At 45.7% G+C, this 14,450-nt stretch overlaps 1 protein-coding gene across 2 annotated transcripts in view; it reads left to right on the forward strand.

Moving 5' to 3' along the window:
* Positions 1 to 2,017: 2,017 nt before the first annotated feature.
* SYTL5 (synaptotagmin like 5) overlaps positions 2,018 to 14,450 on the forward strand; it is a 564,125-nt gene continuing 551,692 nt past the window's right edge. Inside the window, exon 1 of one of the 2 annotated variants that reach the window (XM_075589551.1) lies at positions 2,018 to 2,117. The gene's annotated coding sequence lies outside the window, so the exon portion shown is untranslated. The remainder of the gene's footprint in view (positions 2,118 to 14,450) is intronic. The other variant, XM_075589552.1, reaches the window with a different exon arrangement.

Below are 14,450 nucleotides of genomic sequence, written 5' to 3' on the forward strand. Positions count from 1 at the left end.
ATGGCCCATGGCGCCGGTCTCAGGAAGGGGAAGGATGACCGGAGTGGGCACACCGCCAGGCAGCACTGGTAAACCAATGCTTCACACAGGAGTCCAGAACGAGCCTGTGCAGGGAGAGAGAGCTACAGGCCTCAGGACTCAGAGACAGACCTCTGCTATGGGAAGTGCAGCAGGTCTCAGGAAACAGGGAGCTGAAGTTACGCTGGAGATCCACCGCTTCAGCACAGGAACCAGGACACGGCCTCTGCAATGGAGAGAGAGCAGCAGGCCCCAGGAACCAGAGACAAGCCTCTGCTATGGGAAGGGCAGCAGGCCTCAGGAAACAGGAAGCTGAAGTTACGCTGGAGATCCACCGCTTCAGCACAGGGACCAGGAATATGGGCTAGAACAAAGGACATGAAACAGCAACAAGGTGGCAGTGGCAAACACAGAACACCCAAGAAGGATTATGCTCGGCAGAGAAGCATTGTGGAAAGCTGTATTTAAAGGTCAGCAAACCTATAGCAAAAGGGGTGTGTGAGAGCATTGCTCTAATGACTGAAACCAAGCTGGGGCTGCAGTAATAGCTTACACAGCTGCAGAATATATCATGGGGAGTGTTCCAGGACTGCACAGGTCTGTAAGGCAAGGTAAGCAGAAAACCGAGGTGTGGATTCCTTACACTTTACCCATAATTCTCTCCCCCTTTTCTCCTCCTTTCCCCCTCCTCCTCCCCTCTTCTTCTCCTCCCCTCCTCTTCTCTCCCCCCTCCTCCCCTTTCTACTCCTCCCCCCTCTTCTCCTCCTTCCCCATATCCTCCTTACCTCCTCTCTCCCTCCCCCTCTCCCCCACATCCCTCTTCCTATCCCCCTTCTCCCTCTTGCTCTCCCCCTCTACTACCTCCTCATCTCACTGTCTCCTCCCCTTTTACCACTCCTTCTCTACCCCTCCTCTCCCAATTCCCTATCATTCTATCCCCCTCCTCCTCCGCTGCCCCCTTTCCCCTCCTCTTCTCCATCTCCATACCCATCTCCCTCCTCCTCCTCTCCCCCACGTCTCCCCCTTCCTGTCATCCCTGTCCCCCTCTCATCTCACCATCCCACCCCCCTTTCTCACTCCTCCACCCCACCTCTCCCCCTCCCACCCCATCTCTACCCCTCCTACCCCATCTCTACTCCTCCCACCCCACCTCTACCACGCCTCTATTAGTTAGTTAGTCTCTACCGTTGAGAGAGACAAGGTATCACACCCAGACTGCTGTGCACTGGCAGGCCCAAGTTTCCTTCCCTTCAGTGGAGTGAGTGATTACCTATACCTCTGGTCCTGCTAGAGGGCTGGGGAAGAGCTAGGACTGTTGGGAGGGCCCTTGACCAGTAGTGCAGGTCAAGGGGCCATCTGAAATCTGAGACCAGAATTGTGACTGCATTGGGCAGAGTTGCCAAGTGAATGCGCTGGGAGCAGAAGAGAATAAGAGAATAAACCGGTTCCTGTTTCATATACCTCCTGCCTGTTGTGTAATCTTTCTGGGGGGAGAGGAAACCGTTCTACTGTGGGAGATTACCTTCATACATGTGGAGCCTGCAGCAGATGGAGGTGCTAAGTACCATGAGCTAAATGTCGGGTATGTACCCCAGATGCCTCTTCTGCAGTCGCCCCAACCATTGGCAGAAACCTCAGCTTCTTGTGAACCTACAGGTAGCATGCATCACACACCTGGTAATGGCAGAATCTCCCATAGGTGGGGGAAACACTGTTACAAACCTATAACTAATGAGACCAAAGTTATTTAAGTCAATAGAAAGTAAAATAATAGTGTTAAGTTAGTGTTAAGAGATGTAATCAATGACAAAGCTGTTTAAATAATTCTAGAAAGACAGACAGACATAGATGGGAACAATTGTGCAGCTTTCGTGAATGTACAGTTATAAAAGCATCCACTAGGTGGAGCAAATTAACTGATAGACTGTAAACATTTCTAAAAATCAAAGAGAAAAGCTTTATATGACGTCTTCTTCAGATCCTCTGATCACGGGGCCTCCTGCTCCCTTCAGCTGCAGCTGCAGGGAGAGCAAGACGCTTACAGACCAAGAAACTAAGAGGAAAGCAGCTTTCTCTTTGACTCACCTGTTCGTTTAACAGTAAGTACTGCTCTCTCTAACTAGAATCGTATTGGCTTCTCATTTTTTTCCACTGGAAACGATTTCGTTTTTAATTTTTTTTATAGCTCTTTTGTCTGTTGTGCTATTTGGATGCATCATTGAACCTTGTACATCAAATTACATGGTCACTATTCAGCAGATGCCAAGTTAAGAGAAACATGCTGTGTCCCCTTTGTGTCTTATCATTAAGTCCAGTTAAAATATTTTACTTTACACCATTCTATTTGTTCTGAGTATGTTTCATGCTTGTGGCTGTCAGGGCAAAATGCAAATCAAATAGATTGCCAATCTGGTCAATTTCACGGACAGATTGATGATACTTCTTTGTGATGCTCTGTTTGAGTCTGAGGCTGCGTGCAAAATGTACTAGTTCTGTGCAACTAAGGGTTATTATCTTCTCATTATCTGTCTTGTCCATCAACTTATTTTAAAATCTGCATTTGCTGATTGTAAGAAACTTTGTGTGCTAAGATACAGCACGATGTACAATCAGTGACACCTATTCTCAGTGTGAGTAGTATAATGGTGAATTTGCTTGGTTCGCACACCTTTTCTTCTTCATGTTTTGTTGCATAATCTAATTGCGTCAAACCTATTAACCCTATCAGTGTTGGGAGAAAAGGAGCAAAGGAAGTCGTCATCACATATGTAATACCGAAACCAAATCGCTAAACGTAAATCTGTATTTTTTTTATTTAAAAAAAAAAATGTAAACATACAGCCCCTCCAAGCTCAGAACCAAAACCCACCACACCATATATATTTGTGTTAAAAGGAGTGCTACTGGGATTGTGACCTCATGTATAGAACAAAACCCAGTGCTATATCCAATATGGCAAATTATATAGTCAAATACTTATCTGTTTTTCTTTTCATAAGTGAGGGTCATTTAAGTTTGGCCAAAGCATTTTAAGCTAGCAAATCACGCAAAGGTATCCCCTCTTCTTTTGCAAGTCCTAATACTGTCTGCAAAAACTCTCATAACTTATCTAATGGAGGGAGAATGGTCTTAATAAACTGGTTATTTACAGGTGCAAAATAAGACTTGCCATTTAAAAGTGGGATGAGTGAGCTTAAGACCAAGGAGGAGGGGTCACAACCTGCAAACAATTGTTTACAATGTCATTTTGTTTTAACTTATAAATTCATAATGTAAGATAACCAATCTGTATTCCAGGTAATCTTTTGATCCATTCTATCAACCTCGTGTTTTTTTATTCTGCCCATTCTTGTTTTTAGATTTAATTTTTTTCTAGCACAGTTTTTTTCTCACTTTATACAGTATATCAATATATGAAACACACATAATACTTGTTTCTCACAAAACGTTAATTTACAGTGCGCCATCCACTTCACATAATATTTGGTGCAAGATATTGTAAACCTTACAAATAAACATTAATGATATGGTGGCAACTTTTAAATGAATAATAACATTATTAATATATTTAGTGTTGTGAAATTGTATTTGCTGTCTTGCTGTTATGATTTCTTATTGATTGACATTAAAATTTAAAAGCCTTTAAAAATATACTAATAATATAGCGCCGTTGTAGAGGTAAAAGTTTTTAACTACATTCTTTGAGTACTGAGGAAAAGATGATTTTATGTTCTTTTTTACATTATTTGAAAATGATACTTAATGAGTGTTATGTTTTGGTAACTCTGAATTATGACTAAATAGGCACTTAATGGGATTTTCATTAGAAATATCAAGAAATTTCAAGTGCAGTGGTGCATTTATTGAGTTTTTGCCAAAATTGCACATAATTAATTTTACCTGTATAACGACTGTGTGTGTGTGTGTGTGTGTGTGTGTGTGTGTGTGTGTGTGTGTGTGTGTGTGTGTGTGTGTGTGTGTGTGTGTGTGTGTGTATAACAAGAAAAGATTCCCAGAGGAGAGCACTCGGGTTACCGATACAAATATAACAATTTATTGATAGAAACAGTAAAAACAGGGGAGAAAAGATAAAATTGCGGGGAACCCCACATAAACTCATCTAAAGGACAAAAAAATGTCTGGAGCCAACAATAGTTTATGCAGTATACAGCACAGTGGGACATGAAGGACTAGCCTCTGATGCTGGTAAAATATGCAGAGGCTTGTGATGCACAAAAACTAATGTAGTGTGCCAGATGTAAAGCAAGCCCTAAAGTTATCTGTGATGAGTGGCTACTAAGTGCCATACGTGACAGTGGCCAAATGTGAAAATAAACGTCAGTGAGGCATGCATGGAGGGTGGGGCAAGCACAGTAAGTGTGCAATGCCCAAATCAACACCGGAAAAAATGCCCCAAATAGCACACAAATCACAGTAGAAAATACCACATGAAAATGAAGCATTAAAGGGCTAGAGACATAACAGTAAGATATACACAGGTTGAGCTGGCTCTAAAGCGTAGTCAAAGCTTAGAGGGAGAGATGCCAAAAGGTATGAGTAAAGTCCCGAATGACAATGAGAAAATCCGTTTAGCCGCACATAGAAATATCTTCCAGTGAGAATAAATGTAGGTCAAGTCCAAAGTCCACGATACATCACCACTGATGAGAGGCATGTAAGGAGATGCTGATCTGTAGGTCCCTCTGAAAAAGGAGGAACAGGGCTTACCACAGCTAGGCTCCTACTCCGACGTGCGTTTCGACAACAGTCTTCTTCTGGGAGTGGTGCCAACACATGAACTTCGAGATCTTTTATAGATGAAAAACGGGCAATTTTGCGGCAAAGATTATTTTAGCGAGTCTTGTGGCTGCAAACCCTGCTGATCTCTTCAATGGGTTGAGTGGCTAATCAGCAGCCAGGGCATCACTTTCAAGACATGGAGACTTCAGAGCGTCATTGTGTTCACGAATATGCTCACGCCGATTGCTATGGTAACAGGACACCCTCTTGATAGCTAGGGGAAGGCTACAGAGTGAAGGTTGCCGAAAGTCACACTTTTTTTTAAAGTAGTTTAGAGGAGTAGATGTGGGATCCCCGCAATTTTATCTTTTCCCCCCTGTTTTTAGTGTTTCCAATCAATAAATTGTTATATACAGTATATCAAGCATGTCAAACTCAAATGCTAACAAGGGCCAAATAAACAAGGTTTAAGTCTAGGTGGGCCGCAAAAAAAAAAAACAACTTAAATTTTCATAGAAACGTAGGTTTATTTCGAAAAGTAGTGTGTGTGTGTGTACCTCACAAAACGAAAATAAAAACTAAAAAAGCCAGATGTGAATGACTTTTGAACCCATTAACCAGTGTCAGGATGCCCCTCTTGATTTCCAAAGCAGCAATCCCGCCTGGAATCTTACCTGATCCGTAGTCCCTCAAGGTACTATACTGGAGAGGAGGTGTTTCCTACCTGTCTTCCGATGTCCCCCGTGAGAAACTTGAGTCAGATCCGGAAGAAAGCAGAATAGGTTATTTCGGTGTAGGTATAGGGCAGTTAAGATAAAAACGAGAGACAGAGAGGCAGAGAGAGAGAGGCAGAGAGAGAGGCAGAGAGAGAGAGAGGCAGAGAGAGAGGCAGAGAGAGAGGCGCAGAGACAGGCACAGAGAGAGAGAGGCAGAGAGAGGCGCAGAGAGAGGCGCAAAGAGAGAGAGGCAGAGAGAGAGGCGCAGAGAGAGATAGAGAGAGGCGCAGAGAGAGAGAGAGAGAGAGAGGCAGAGAGAGAGGCGCAGAGAGAGGCGCAGAGAGAGGCAGAGAGAGAGGCGCAGAGAGAGAGGCGCAGAGAGAGAGAGAGGCGCAGAGAGAGAGGCGCAGAGAGAGGCGCAGAGAGAGAGAGGCAGAGAGAGAGGCAGAGAGAGAGAGGCAGAGAGAGACGCAGAGAGAGAGAGGGAGGCAGAGAGAGAGGGAGGCAGAGAGAGAGGCAGGGAGAGAGGGAGACAGAGAGGGAGAGGGAGAGAGTCAGAGTCAGTGAGTCAGAGAGTCAGAGGGAGAGAGGGAGAGAGAGGCACAGGGACACAGGGACACGGGCACAGGGGCACAGGGACAGGGACACAGGCATAGGGACACAGGGACAGAGGCACAGGGACACAGGGGCACAGGGACACAGGCACAGGGACACAGGCACAGGGGCACAGGGACAGGGGCACAGGGACAGAGGCACAGAGGGACAGAGGGACAGAGCACAGGGACACAGGGACAGGGACACAGGGACACAGGGACACGGGGACACGGACAGAGGCACAGAGGGACAGAGGCACAGAGGGACAGAGGCACAGGGACAGAGGCACAGGGACACAGGGACACAGGGACAGGAGCACAGGGACAGGGGCACAGGGACAGGGGCACAGGGACACAGACACTCTCTCTCTCTCCCTCTCCCTGACACTCTCTCTCCCTCTCCCCGACACTCTCTCTCTCAGACACACACACACTCAGACACACACACACTCAGACACACACACACTCAGAGACACACACACACACACACACACACACACACACACACACACACAGACACACACACACACACACACACACACACACACACACACACACACACACACACACACACACACACACTCAGACACACACACACACACTCAGACACACACACACACTCAGACAGACACACACACACACTCAGACAGACACACACACAGACACACACAGACACACACAGACACACACAGACTCACACACACTCAGATACACACACACTCAGATACACACACACTCAGATACACACACACACACACACACACACACACACACACACACACACACACACATCTCCTTCTGCACGTGCAGCTCACACAGAGATTTGACAGGGCGGAGGGGGGCTGCTGTGAAGACATACCCCTGTCCGTGGGATCTCCACTGAACTGCTGAACTCTCTGCACCTCATGGAGGGGGGCGGCCATGATCTCTCTGGTTTACCAGGCTTCAAGGAGAATGCAGTCTCTCCGCCGGGGTTTTGACTCCGCCCCTGTGTCCTCCCACACACGGCACGAGTGCAGATTGACTGCACCCGGCCACCGTACGCCTCCAGCCCCTGCAGGACAGATTTTACTTCCGCCTGTGCTACTCGCTTCCCTCACACCCGCGCTCGCTTCTCCTGCGGCCATAACTTTTTACCGCCGCCCACGCGCTCGCCGACACACACGACCTGGTTGTGAGCGGGCCGCAAAAATATCCGTTGCGGGCCGCGGGCCGCATGTTTGACATGCCTGCAGTATATATACAGTATATATATACGAAGAAGAGGAAGATAACCTCGCATCCACTCAAGCAATATAAATGGTCACCATAAGCCAGTGTATGATGGAATAATTTCCATAACAGGTGGTGCTCACGGGTCAATAATAGCTATACAACAAGGAAAAAGAAACCCGCTTTAGAGCACTAACTAAATGTGATTGAGAGGTGTGGGGTTTGCACATTTCTTTAGATAGCATTCCTTTGCCTAAATGTGATTGAAAGGTCTTTTGTCTTGCCCTCTTACATCTAAGGCTTTGAATAGCACAACTGGAGTGCAATAGGGTCAAGCTATGAGGGTGGGACCTTTTGTGCATGCGCGAGTTAAATTTGGCATGTACAACGTAGACATGGAGCTGTATCATGTATCCTAAGCAAGCATACCTTTAATTTGGCCTCAATCATGCGCAAGAAAGGTCTTTGAGGGAATCCTTACTATTAGTATAGTGGCTGAGCATTCCCCGTATCACGTCGGTATTGCGCATGCGCATTACACGTCACATCACCATACAGGATGTAAATGCAATTACAATGTGCCTCACTATTCCCCGCATCACGCTTGCATTGCGCATGCGTATTATGCGTCATGGCTCCATACAGGAAGCAAATGCTATCACAATGTGCCTCACTATTCCCCGTATCACGCTTGTATTGCGCATGCGCATTACGTGTCATGGCGCCATACAGGAATTAAATGTAATTACTAAGCGCTTCACCTTGGCACGCGGAAGTACGGACTCTCAATCATAGTAGGGATCACATACAGCTGCTCACTCCTTCTCTTGGCGCGAACATCCACCCTTTTTAAGCTGTGTTTTGTCCTAGCCTCCTCACCACTCCAAGTCTAAGTCCTCTGACGAAATGCGTAGGAGTTGGGGTGCTAGGCAGGATCCCTTGATTATGAGTCACGTAACTATGCTACCTAACATTGCTGTGATTTATATTTTTGGTCATTGAACACTTTTGATACATGTTTGTACAGTATACAGGCTATTTAACTCTGCACTCGGCTGAGTGCATGTATTTCAAATGCTACATGTGTGACATTGCTTGTATTGAGTGATCCTCAGAACTCAGAAACCATTATTCCACAGATAACCAATTTGCTGTGGATCTGGGTAATATATCTGCCTCAATAGGCGGAATCTTTATGCTTGATGAGGAAGTATTTTCTATACTGGTTTATCACTCCATGTCCTTGGGGACTTATTCCATTATATGCATGTTTCATCAACTTGGAATCTGTAATAGCCTGTAAAGGACCTTACTGCATATCAAAGTGATTCTAATCATCTTGTTTACATCAGGCACTGGGGTTTATATAATCAGTTTACCCCTCTTTCATGCAACAGTGTTTCTTTTGGGTAGTATCCGTGTCAGGGGTCCTAGCCTATTTTTAACTATTTTTGTACTGTTATCTATTTTCTTTGTGTCAATCAATAAATTGTTATTTCTTATATGGTATACCTTAGTGCTCTAAAGCGGGTTTCTTTTTCCTTGTAATATATATATATATATATATATATATATATATATATATATACTGTATACCAGACTGCATCATTACTGCTGTGATGCTGCCTTTACCATTTATATTTGCAGTGACTTCACTTCTTCTCAAATTATGCACTTCTTTTTACCAGCCTCAGTACAGTATGTCTCTAACTCCATTCATATATCTCCATCTCTCCTTCCTTCACCACTTCTCTGTTCACATGAACTCCTTTCTTACCTGCGTCCTCTGACACCACACAGCTATATCCCCTGCACTAAAACACACCCCTACAAATCCTCCTCACACATCCTCTTTCTGTCCATGCTTCTCCTCCTTGCTTCTGGGGATATCTCTCCCAATCCTGGTCCCTGTCTTATTCCTACATGTGCTCATCCTCGCCTGCCAACTGCAACCTCTACTCCTTCTGGTGTCAACCCCTCCAACCTCATACCCATCCCCTGCCACCCTCCCTCCTCTCTCCCTTTCTCCTGTGCCCTTTGGAATGCTCGCTCCCTCTCTAACAAGTTCCTCTCTGTGCATGACTTCTTTCTCTCTCACTCCCTGCTTCTCTTTGCTATAACTGAGACCTGGCTCACTCAGTCTGACTCTGCTCTGGAAGCTGCCCTCTCCTACGGTGGCCGTTCCTTCTCCCACACTCCGCGCACTGATGGCAGGGGTGGAGGCGTGGGGCTCCTGCTCTCCTCTCTCTGTCGTTACCGAACCCTTCCTATTCCTCCCTCTCTTGCTTTTCCCTCCTTTGAGGCTCACACTGTCCAGATTTTCTCTCCTCTCCCTGTTCATGTGGCGGTCATCTATCGCCCACCTACCTCTACTCATCCCCCTTCTGCCTTTCTCTCTCACTTTGAATCCTGGCTCTCTTTCTTCCTCTCCTCAGACTCCCCTGTTCTTCTCCTTGGGGACATCAATTGCCACATTGATGACCCCTCTCTCCCTTGGGCTTCCCGCTTTCTTTCTCTAACCTCTTCTTTTGGCCTTCAACAGTGGACTGCAGCCAGCACCCACAAGGATGGCCACTACTTAGACCTGGTTTTCACTAAGAACTTCTCTTTCTCCGATTTCTCCATTTCCCCTTTTCCTCTCTCTGACCATCATCTCATCTCATTCTCTCTATCTCGCTTCTCCCCTTCTCCACCTCCATCTACACCCCGGTTCTGCAGAAACCTGCGCTCTATTCACTTACCTGACTTTGAGTCCACTTTACGCTGCTCCCTCTCCTCTCTCAGCTCTGCTACAGACCCCGACAACCTAGTCAGGAACTACAACTCTGTCTTGTCCTCCTCTCTTGATCTACATGCCCCACTTTCTCTCTGCCGCACTCGCCCTTCTAACCCTAGACCCTGGCTAAATTCCCACACACGCATGCTGCGTTCCTCCACTCGTTCCTCTGAACGCCTCTGGAGGAAGTCTCACACTCTCGCAGACTTCCTTCACTACAAATTTATGCTATCCTGTTTCAACTCTGCCCTCTTGCAAGCTAAACAAGCCTACTTTTCTGCACTAATCAACATGCACAAGTCTAACCCACGCCGACTGTTCTCTGTCTTTGATACTCTACTCAAACCACCCTCAGCTGCCTCTCCTTCCTCCATCTCCGCTCAGGACTTTGCTGACTATTTTAAGGAAAAGGTGGAATCCATACCTCAGAACATCCCCTCTGTTTCTTCTTCCCATCCTACACCTCTTCCTAACTCTCCTCCTGCCTTCCTTGACTCTTTTTCCACTGTCTCAGAGGAGGATGTGTCGCTGTTGATCGCCACTTCTCCCTCTACCACTTGCCCTCTTGACCCCATTCCCTCCCATCTCCTAAAACCTCTTTCTCCTACTATAATCCCTACGCTCACACAAATTTTTAACTCCTCCCTCTGCTCTGGAACCTTTCCATCCTCCTTCAAACATGCAACAGTCATACCATTACTCAAAAACAGCAAGCTTGACCCTACCTGTCTTTCTAACTATCAACCTGTCTCCCTCCTGCCTTTTGCCTCTAAACTCCTTGAACGTCTTGTATTCTCTCGCTTGCTCCATTTTCTCAACACCTATTCTCTCCTAGACCCTCTACAATCTGGCTTCCGCACTGCTCACTCCACGGAAACAGCCCTCACTAAAATAACTGACGACCTCCATGCTGCCAAAGACAGAGGTCATTACACTCTGCTCATATTACTCGACCTCTCTGCAGCATTTGACACCGTGGACCACCCTCTTCTCCTTCACATTCTCCATACTCTTGGTAATCGGAACAAAGCTCTATCCTGGATCTCATCCTACCTCTCCCATCGTACTTTCAGTGTCTCTTCTGCTAACACCTCCTCCTCCTCCTCTATTGATCTCTCTGTGGGTTACACAGGGCTCGGTCCTGGGACCTCTTCTATTTCTCTGTACACACTCTCTCTAGGTGACCTAATAACATCTTTTGGGTTTAAATATCACCTCTATGCTGACGACACACAAATATACTTTTCAACACCTGACCTTACACCTGCTATACAGACCAAAGTTTCTGAATGTCTCTCTGCTATATCATCCTGGATGGCCCTCCGTCGCCTTAAACTCAACATGGCTAAAACAGAGCTCATACTTCCTCCCAAACCTGGCCCTACTACCTCCTTCCACATTACTGTTGGAACTACGATCATCCACCCAGTAGCCCAAGCATGCTGCCTAGGGGTCACACTCGACTCCTCTCTCACATTCGCCCCTCACATTCAAAACATTTCTAAAACTTGTCGCTTTTTCCTCCGCAATATAACAAAGATACGCCCTTTCCTCTGTTGCTCGACTGCTAAAACTCTGACTCAGGCCCTCATTCTCTCCCATCTTGATTACTGTAACCTCCTGCTGTCCGGCCTTCCTGCCTCTCACCTGTCTCCCCTACAATCTATCCTAAATGCTGCTGCCAGAATCACTCTACTCTTTCCTAGATCTGTCTCAGCATCTCCCCTCCTGAAATCCCTCTCCTGGCTTCCAATCAAATCCCGCATCTCACACTCCATTCTTCTCCTCACTTTTAAAGCTTTACATTCTTCTGCCCCTCCTTACATCTCATCCCTAATTTCTCGGTATGCACCATCCAGACTCTTGCGTTCTTCTCAAGGATGTCTTCTTTCTACCCCCTTTGTATCTAAAGCCCTCTCCCGCCTTAAACCTTTTTCACTGACTGCCCCACACCTCTGGAATGCCCTTCCCCTCAGTACCCGACTAGCACCCTCTCTATCCACCTTTAAGACCCACCTTAAGACACACTTGCTTAAAGAAGCATATGAATAGCACTGTGAACATTCTGAACACATGATACATAAAGCTTGGCCCCCTGCAGACGCACTTACCAGAACTTCCTCCTCCTGTCTCTGTACGTTCTCCCTACCTACCAATTAGATTGTAAGCTCCTCGGGGCAGGGACTCCTCTTCCTTAATGTTATGTTTGTCTAAAGCACTTATTCCCATGATCTGTTATTTATATTATCTGTTATTTATTCGATTACCACATGTATTACTACTGTGAAGCGCTATGTACATTAATGGCGCTATATAAATAAAGACATACAATACAATACAATATATATATTAAAAAATGAATAGACGATACCGTTCTGTGGCTAACGAAATGCTTTTATTTGTGCGAGCTTTCGAGATACACTGATCTCTGCTTCGGGCGATGGTACATTAAATAAAGCAAGCAAGGTTTAATTTAAAACAATGCATATAAGAATGTTATCTGTGACTGAAACCTAACACCCCCCTGTGTAGTATGCGATTTATGACTTGAGGTGTTAAATAGTCCCTGAATGTTAGTGATGTAAGTGTGTGTGTGTGTGTGTGTGTGTGTGTGTGTGTGTGTGTGTGTGTGTATGTAAATATAAATTGGTAAAGAGCCCACAGTGTATACAGCGCTTTACAAAAGGTGTGTGTGGAGTGGGAGTGTATATCAATGGTTTGGGTAGGTGTGGAAATGTAAGATGCTGCAGTTTTACTAAAAGTGTGTAGATACTATATGGTCCCTGTTGGTATATAGGGATTGAATTACATAGAGTATTTGTATGTGTAAGAGACAGCTGTGTGTGCCAACATATAGCGCAGTATGTATAGACATGGCCTTTACCACTCATGGGAAGAGAGTTCTCATGTCAGTAGACACATAATAGTTCGGTCTCGGTTTTGGTCATCGCTAAGTGTCCCGAACAGTTGCATAAATTTGTATTCATGCAACCGTCTCTCTTTCGGTTTTCTAAGATTACCTTTGAGTCTACTGAACCCAGACAATAAATTTGATAAAGGCTCTAGGGCTGAAACGCGTTAGAGGATCCATCAGCCACACTCGTCTGTTTCAATAAACATTTTGTAGTCACCACCTACGCTTTTATCCTGCTTTATTTTTCGGGCAGTGCTCCGCTATTCTTCCTGCCGTTGCTGGAAGTTTTTACATACCTTTGAGTCTAGCCACTTTCAGATCATTCATCTTGTGACCAGAGTCAGAGAAATGTTCGGCGACAGGACTGTCTCTTGTTCTGCGTGTGATGCTGTGGCGATGCAGATTAATTCTCTTGTTTAGCCCCTGTCCCGTCTCACCAATGTAGTGGCAGCCCCCTGGGTATTTCATGCACATGATGAGGTACACGACATTGCTGGAGGATCAGGTGAACCTCCAGATTCCTGTGTGGTATTTGTATTGTGCCCGCTGTGTGGAGCATTGTGCAGGTTTTGCACATGGCATGGTTTGCCATGGCAACACAATGTCACGTGACCATGATGCCGTTGCCCGAAGCCAAGATAAGGGAATTTACAGAGGCCCCGCGCAGTCTCCCGGCATTTAATTTAAATGCATTGGGGAAGAGCTCAGGGCCTCTGTAACAGCCGCCATCCTCCCCCCTGGAAAATCTCGCACCCCGAGGTTTCCGCACTCCTGCCATAAAGCATAGTGTTTAGGGCCTTGACAGTATAAAAATAACAGTAACATAAGTTTAACTCCTGCTTCATATATTGCTCAAAATGTATTATATACCTTGTCACTGTTAATAGCAGTAGCATGCTAAAACTTAACTTTCAAGTTGGGAAATCTTTTTCAAAATTCAATGTGAAAACTAATTTTCTATGTAAAATTAAATCTAAAACTACAAACAGACTGCAGTGACTTTATTAGCATAATATCTTTTTGGAAATATGTCTGCTTACATTGTTTGTTTGTCAAAAAAAACAGTATAATAAAGCCCGGGCCTAAGGTGGCAGAATTTGGAGGTGGCATGCCGGCTGGCCGCTTCTGCGCATGCATGAGCGGCGCTGGGCGATTCTGCGCATGCGTGATCGGCAAGCACGTGATGTCACATTTCCATGGGAACAGGAGGGCGGTGTGACGTTTGGGGTAGCTGGCATCACAATAAAGCTCAAGCCCAGCTAGCTACCCCTAAATCATGTAACGTGGCCACTTATGTAAGGCTTACTTCAGCCAAATGTACCTTTATATCTGAGGAAGAACAGGGGATGTGTAAATGTAACCCATGTCTGTAAGAATGTATTTTTAAGCATATATTCCTTTTTCCCTGTGACAATCCTTCCCCCAGTTTAGAAAGCCAGCATTGTCTTATGATGTGATTTGTGGTCTGTGTGTTAATCACT

Source organism: Ascaphus truei, chromosome 3 (assembly GCF_040206685.1).
Source record: "Ascaphus truei isolate aAscTru1 chromosome 3, aAscTru1.hap1, whole genome shotgun sequence".
Classification (NCBI taxonomy): Eukaryota; Metazoa; Chordata; class Amphibia; order Anura; family Ascaphidae; genus Ascaphus; species Ascaphus truei.